The following is a 7,163-nucleotide window of genomic DNA, read 5'->3' as shown; positions in this document are numbered from 1 at the left end:
CCATGCAGGGCCGGCGCGTCCATATAGGCGAACTAGGCAACCGCCTAGGGCGCCAAGTAGCTGGGGGCGGTGCAGCACGACACATAACAGCTGATATAATATGTTTAACGGTTATTGAAACTAGATGAAAATTGATTTTTGTAACAGTTTGGAATGTTTGTATTAATGTAAGTAATTATTTAAAGTCTACTGTGACCTGTTTATGATTCATAATAGGTAAAAAAGTAAAGTTGAGAGTGATTTGGGTGGCTATGAATAGCAATATGCTTGAAAGACGATGAGAGTAGTAATTCGAACAGGAAGTGGTGCCGGAAAGCAAGGACTGGGGGCACTATGAACTCTTTTTGCTTATTTTACTAATTTATCGTGGTAGGTATCAATTGACTGGGGCATGGTGTAACTTAGAGGATGTGCGCCAAAGAGGGCAATACCTCCAGTCTCCACCCTCCACCACCTCATCGGTTGTGACTTTAAATGTGCGGTCCTTTGTCCCAGCAGCAGGTGTACCGGCGAGACAACCCACTACCTTTCTTTTTCTCGTGTTTCTCATGATAGAGTATCACACATTTTTATCAGAATCTTGAATAACACCCCTCAAACAGTAAATGTATACGTGTTATCATCACTGCAAGCTGTGGCTCCTACACAAGACTCAGTCTGTATTTTAAAGTGAATGCATATCCAGTTTTCTCAGTTTTCGATGAGCTTTATTCTTCTTAAAAGGTACATTTAGGTGCCACTGGTTGACCTAAACAATTTTGACATCCACAATGTTTTTGTTTAGGCTGTTTTCGTATTTTAGTGTGTATAAGCCAAGATGGAAGTAGATCTGAAGACGTGACATTTTCGTATAGTGGAACAGGTATGGTTGGTTTAAATTTTACTCATTATGCATGGTTGGTTAAAACATTGTCAATTAATTAACCTTTATTGCCGAAATTCTTGTTGTAATAAGCAATGAAAACCACATTAACTTTTCACTTCACTTTATAAACAGTCGACGAAACAGTTCACGTGTAGATGGCTTGTAATTAATTTTAAAAACTGGCGTTTAGCTATAAAGTTTAAATATAATTATGAACAAGTTTTCATATAAATAAACTGTAATCAAATATCTATCATCAATTATATGAATCACCATAATTTTTTAGTCAATTGTACCATAACCTATTATTACTGCACTCGCCGACAGCGTAACGGAACAATGAGCGTAACGGGACACAGCATAATGGAACAATGTGCGTAATGGGACACTTTTTCGTCCGTGCAGCCGGCGTTCATCGATTTATTAGACGTTTCACGGCAAAAGTATAGCAACTCTCCAAATAAACTGATATTCCTAACCAACTGCAACGCAGTTCAAATGCAAGGGAGGCGGGCCTCTTAGGCACTGACCAAAATCTGTCATTCACTCACATACTTAAATGGACTTAAATTTTTCTAGTGGAATATTTTTTAAATAACACATTTATTTCATTTTCTGTAACTAAGAGGGAGAGTCGGTATAATATTGTGATTTTATACAGTTTTAAACTAACGTTAAGGTTGTTGGAACATGAAAAATGGATCATTTTAATTTTGCACGTAATCATGTTAGTAATTTAAGAGTTCAACCATTGATGTACTGCCACTACCTTTACTGTGATTCTCTGACAGTTAATATATATTTTATATATATATATATATATTAATTATGAAGTTGTAAAAAAGAATTACTATTTTCCATTGAAGTGTGTAAAAAGTATAAAGCTAAATAATAAAATAAAAAAACACAAGCCTGTTTACATTTAGTTGTTGACAAACTCTTAGGCTTACGTGATGTATATTTTGAGGAAGGAAATTTTTTTGCGGCTTGGTTGGGGAGAGGGGGGGACATTAAGGTTTTTCGCCTAGGGCGCCAATTTACCTTGCACCGGCCCTGAATCCATGATGACATTGGTTATGTACTTACTTGAAAAGAAAAAGACATATAGCTACGGTTGAACCTAAAAATTGCGACATATCAGCTCATAACAAAATCCATAGACAATTCTGAATTTAGGATTTTTAACTTTAAAATGCCATCACCCGGCCTCTGTAGAAGGCCCGGGAAGTACTTGACGGGCGCTACGGGCGTCACGGTGCTGCTGTTGATGGGGGGGTGGAGGGGGGAGACCGGGCTAGTGGGACACTAGGCCATTGGTGATGGGTCGTGGGTACTCTGCCCCCGCGTGTCCCGCCAGGTATGCGGCTGGAAATCTACCCTGAAACTCCCGACTTGGCTGTGAGGCCGCTCGGCCGTGTGGAGGACGGAATGATACGGAATAATCGTAGATGACACAGTTTATATAAAATTGGCTTTTAATCCACGGACTTCTCCGGTGGTACGCATGGGTACGCTGTACTACCTACACGTACACTACGCCGTAGCAGAACCACTACAAAAGCTAAGATAATGCGCTATGCAACGTCTGAGCTGTTGTACTATTACACTAACACACGCTGATTACAAAACAAAACACGGCACATAACACTGTGAATATACTGCGGCAGTCTTGCTGGGACGTGAAAACGAGTTGGTTGGAGTCGGCCAGTGCCGTAAATTGTGTGGTCCGCGAAGCGCAGCGGAATCACCAAGGAAACAGTAGAGATAAGCCCGGGTCGCGATATACACGCCGAGTCTATGTGAGCAGCAATGAAGTAAAAAGGTTTGGTTATTAAATCAAGTGCAGAGTGAACGATCGGTGGAACAAAGTTAAAGGCTACTGACGGACACACGTCTTGACCCAGCACGGAGTGGTTGGAGAATGCCGAACATGACTGCCTCGCAAGGGAGGGAAACTTTCACCTCATTTGTGAGTTGGCACCAAAAACTTATATCAACTTAATTTAATCTATTATAAGCTAAAAACACGTTCCAGGAGTTCAATTAAAAGGTAACACCTGGTAATTGTGTGCTTAAGGCCTAACAAATATTTTATAGTATTTAATTATTTGAATTGTGGCATCAAGTTGGCAACTGTTAATTTATTAACATATTGTCTCACTGTGAACTGTTCTAGTTGGATTTCTCCTAATCTGACTCGATCATTGTCACGTGCACTTTAATAAAGGCCAGTAGCCACAGTGACTGGTAATGAGGTTCGTTGTCTACTCCGTGTGTACGGTGCTCGCACAGAGTAGCTACGACGCAATTGTTTAATGCCTGTGAATTAATAATTGTTTCCTAATGTCTTGTTCCTTAATTGTTATATGGGGTCTAGCCCCTGGGGTTTCGTACCCTTAAGTTTATTTGAGTCTAGTTGGTTCACCCCCGATGCGCTCGCCTGACTCATTTCTGGCAAGCAAGGGGTGCGCTCCGAAAACGGGATCTGGTACAAGCAGTGAATTAATGAGACAAAGATTATGGTTCCCCATGGGACGATGCATCTGCCCGGGATCGTGGTCCGATGAAGACTGCCTGAGAAGAGGCAGCGTGAGGAGGGGAGCAGCACCGCCTTGTGTGAAACCCACAAAAAAAACAGTTTATATTTGGTCGTACTAGGGATGTAAGGGAACGAACAAATTAAATGTCGGAGTGGAAGCCACCATGTGATGTTGCACGTGGACCCGGCGGAGACTCCCTTCAGGGCGTTACGTGACCCGTGTGAGGCTAGGCCCGGTTCCCTTAACACGCGATACCACTCCAGTGGGCTCTTAAGGCGTCCCACACGCCTCGAGGTTCGGGAGCAGGAACACGTGGTCACTCGACTAAAAATCACACGTTCGACGTACTCCTTTTATTCCAGCAACGTTACAACACGACTCCAATTGCTCTGCATCTACATACACTCGATTAAACTGTTAATAACGCCAACGGCGGGAGAGAATCAGTTTACAGGCTGACCAAAAAGGTTTAAGAATTATAAAAAGTCTGGCGGATGTTAAAAGATCAGTTGATTAAGAAAAATATGAAGTTGTGCGGTGCTCATCAAGCATCCTACCCCGGGTGACGAATGGAAGTGACTGGAGAGGCCAGGGCTGCATGGCGGCCGGAAAAGCGCTGGATTTACTGTTAGCCTCTCCTGTTATTTATTAATACATGTTTATCTAAAACAATTACACTAAAAATTCTATAATAAAATTATACCAAGGTTTCCTTAAATATTTAAGCAGTATTGATTATTTTAATTAGGAATATGGTTCAAACTGGTTGCGGGTAGTTCCATTGCCTGCCGCGTGGGGCGCTGCGCCGTCCTTACCAACTAGCACTTAAAACGTTAACACTTAGGGAATACTATTTAAAGAAAAGACAGGTAACAATTATGTAAACATAAAAATTTGATAATAAAATAAAAGGGGTCGTGGCACAGACTTTACTCCCGCCTCTTGTCGGCAGCCTCACACGCACACACACACACACCTGCACACAGGGCGGGAGTTTTGAAATAGAGGGTTGTGATGGGAGGAGAGGGGTGTCGACGGCGTGAGGCACATCGGGCTTAGGGGGGGGGGGGGCGTAGCCCCGGTCGAAGTCAATTTATATGCTAAAATTACCAACTAGACATATAGCAATTATCAGGATTAAATTATTTGTGCGAAAAACAAGTGGCCAAAGGAGGTTGGTCGTTAAATTTTAATGTAAATAATAAGTTTTAAAAATTCTATAAAAATGGAGTTTGTCTGTTTCATTTCATAACTACTCAATTTATTACTTTAGGCTAATTAATCACTAAGAGCATACACAATGGGTGGTATGAATTAAATTATTAAATTCAAAGCAGAAGTAAGGGTAAACAACACTCTGCGCTGATAGTTTCTTGCATGTTGAATCTTATTGTTTTAGTCTCTTACAAACTGTTTGGGGGGTGCAATCTGCCAGTGGGGAATAGTACTGGCAAGGAAGGGACTGGGTTTTACTGCCACAGGAGGTACAATGTCAAGTTCACCTAAAATACTCATTTCTTCAGTATGGGTTGTGTTATTTTCACACCTTATGATATATATTTTTTTTAATATGGGCTAATAACATTTGAAAATAGCATATGTTTATCTGGAATTTGTGAATAACTGTTTGTTTTAAACCAACTAACTGTTTGATTGAAGAAAACATTTTTTTTAAATGGTATCATATTGTGTATATTTTCCCCTTGATTTGCTATAAGAGTGATTTTGACTCCCTTCCAAAATCTATTAAATTGGTTGTAAGGAAATAAGAATGAAAGGATTTTTAATTACAAACAATTTAGAACAATTTAGCTACTCTTGTGTGATGTACTAACCTTTGTGTGGTTCTAAAATGACGAAATCGCTAGGATTGGAAGCACATTACGTGATTAGGGGTGGTATTCCAATACATTCGGGTAAGGTAACGAATAAGCACAACCATTTTGGGATACAACTGTAACCTAACTCGCAGACAGTATTCCAGAACGTGTCCAAACCCTATCCCTGTTAAGTTGCCGTCGTCCGGGGTCTCGGGCTCGAGTCCCGGTGTGGCTCCTAGTGGGAAAAGGCGGCTCTTGATACGTATTGTCCGGGTGGGCGCCAGACTAGCTCGGCTCTAGTCGTGAATTTGGGGTCGTGGATGTATGTGCCCCTGCGTGGCCCACTAGGGCCGGCGGCAGTGTTGCGTGAGATGATGTTTAAATAAGAGACGTGGAGTTGAGGTGGCGGTGTCGTACCTTTTATTCATAGGAGCGAGTCGTACACAATACAACACTCTACAGAGGTCCCCGGGGGGGGGGGGGAGGTTTGCTCGTAATTCCATGGCGCCGTATTGTTCGTGTTCCGCGTTACGTGGGCCTCGGACGCTGTTACGTCTCATACGTCTCACTGGTTACGCGGGTAACGTAATTTCGTAACACAAAGGCGGGACACAGAAGTACACTGAATTAAGGGGGTGCGCACAAGTTACGTGGCACTCGTTACTCGGGTAACGTAAGTTAGTAATACAAAATACGGGACACAAAAACACACTGAATTAAGGGGGTACGCACACGTTACGTGGCACTTGTTACTCGGGTAACGTAAGTTAGTAATACAAAATACGGGACACAAAAATACACTGAATTAAGGGGGCGCGCATAAGTTACGTGGCACTCGTTACTCGGGTAACGTAAGTTAGTAATACAAAATACGGGACACAAAAATACACTGAATTAAGGGGTGGACGGTTGGAGACGGCCAATCCCGTATACGAATGTCTCTGCGCGGGTGTTGTGCCCACTGTGGTGAAACACGCACCGCAATTAAGTTTGTCCAAGTTCCCTTGCGGGTTTGTGGTCAGCGCCGTGCGCGTGACCTTAAGTAAAGTTCTGTGAGTTGCGGGAGGCGGCCCGTGCCGTATACTGAAGATCAACCCCGCTGACCAAGTGTGGTGCGGGGTGTCTTTAAACTGATGCGGTCGGATTAGGTCCTGGACCGAAAAGGGGGACCGGGTACTCACGGAGAGGTTAAGTAAAAAAAGGGGTTCTGTTAATTAGTGACTATATTTACCGGACGTTACTTTCGATGAAGACAAAGGCTGTTGCCCCTCCGTGGGACGTAGGTCCGCCCCGGTCCGTGAGCTGTGCTGAACTGCCGAACTGGCATGGCGTCCGAGGGAGGCTCGGCCTCTCTTGCGCCAGGTTTGACCTCATTACGCTAGACTCTAAATGGGTGTGTCTGGAAGAGACTTTATTGTCGCTAAAATCCTAATTTAATGTTCCAGGAGGAATGGGTACGGTTCTTCTCTTGTCTACTCAGGTTTTCGCGGGTTTGCCTTTAATCGCTGTTCGGCTCGCCTGACTCGGGTGGGTCATGGCCAGGGGTGTGTTCCGTTAGCGGGAGCGTATACTGGCGGGTGCAGGTCGGGCTCTGTGGTGGTCGTCGGCCGGACGACGTCAAAGTAACAAAAAAAAGAATTTGCTTTAATAAATTGTTCCTTGCATGAGGCTAGAAACTGATTTTAATGCATTCTAGCGGACGTTAGGCAACCATCTATACATTTTATCTGCAAAATTCCTACAGATAGCAGCACTATCGTAGAAATTAAATGATGTATTTTTAATTTTATCAAGTACTTTTAAAGTTGCGAATATTTATTTTTGTGACCATTAGAGTGTGCAAAATGTATTCCATGAAATTTTCGCTATCATAAGGTTTCATTTGGAAACACCAACTTGCTTAATACTGACGACAGTCGTCGTACCCTCCCAGTTACA

Source organism: Bacillus rossius, chromosome 2 (assembly GCF_032445375.1).
Source record: "Bacillus rossius redtenbacheri isolate Brsri chromosome 2, Brsri_v3, whole genome shotgun sequence".
Classification (NCBI taxonomy): Eukaryota; Metazoa; Arthropoda; class Insecta; order Phasmatodea; family Bacillidae; genus Bacillus; species Bacillus rossius.
Note: the sequence above shows the minus strand (reverse complement) of the source record.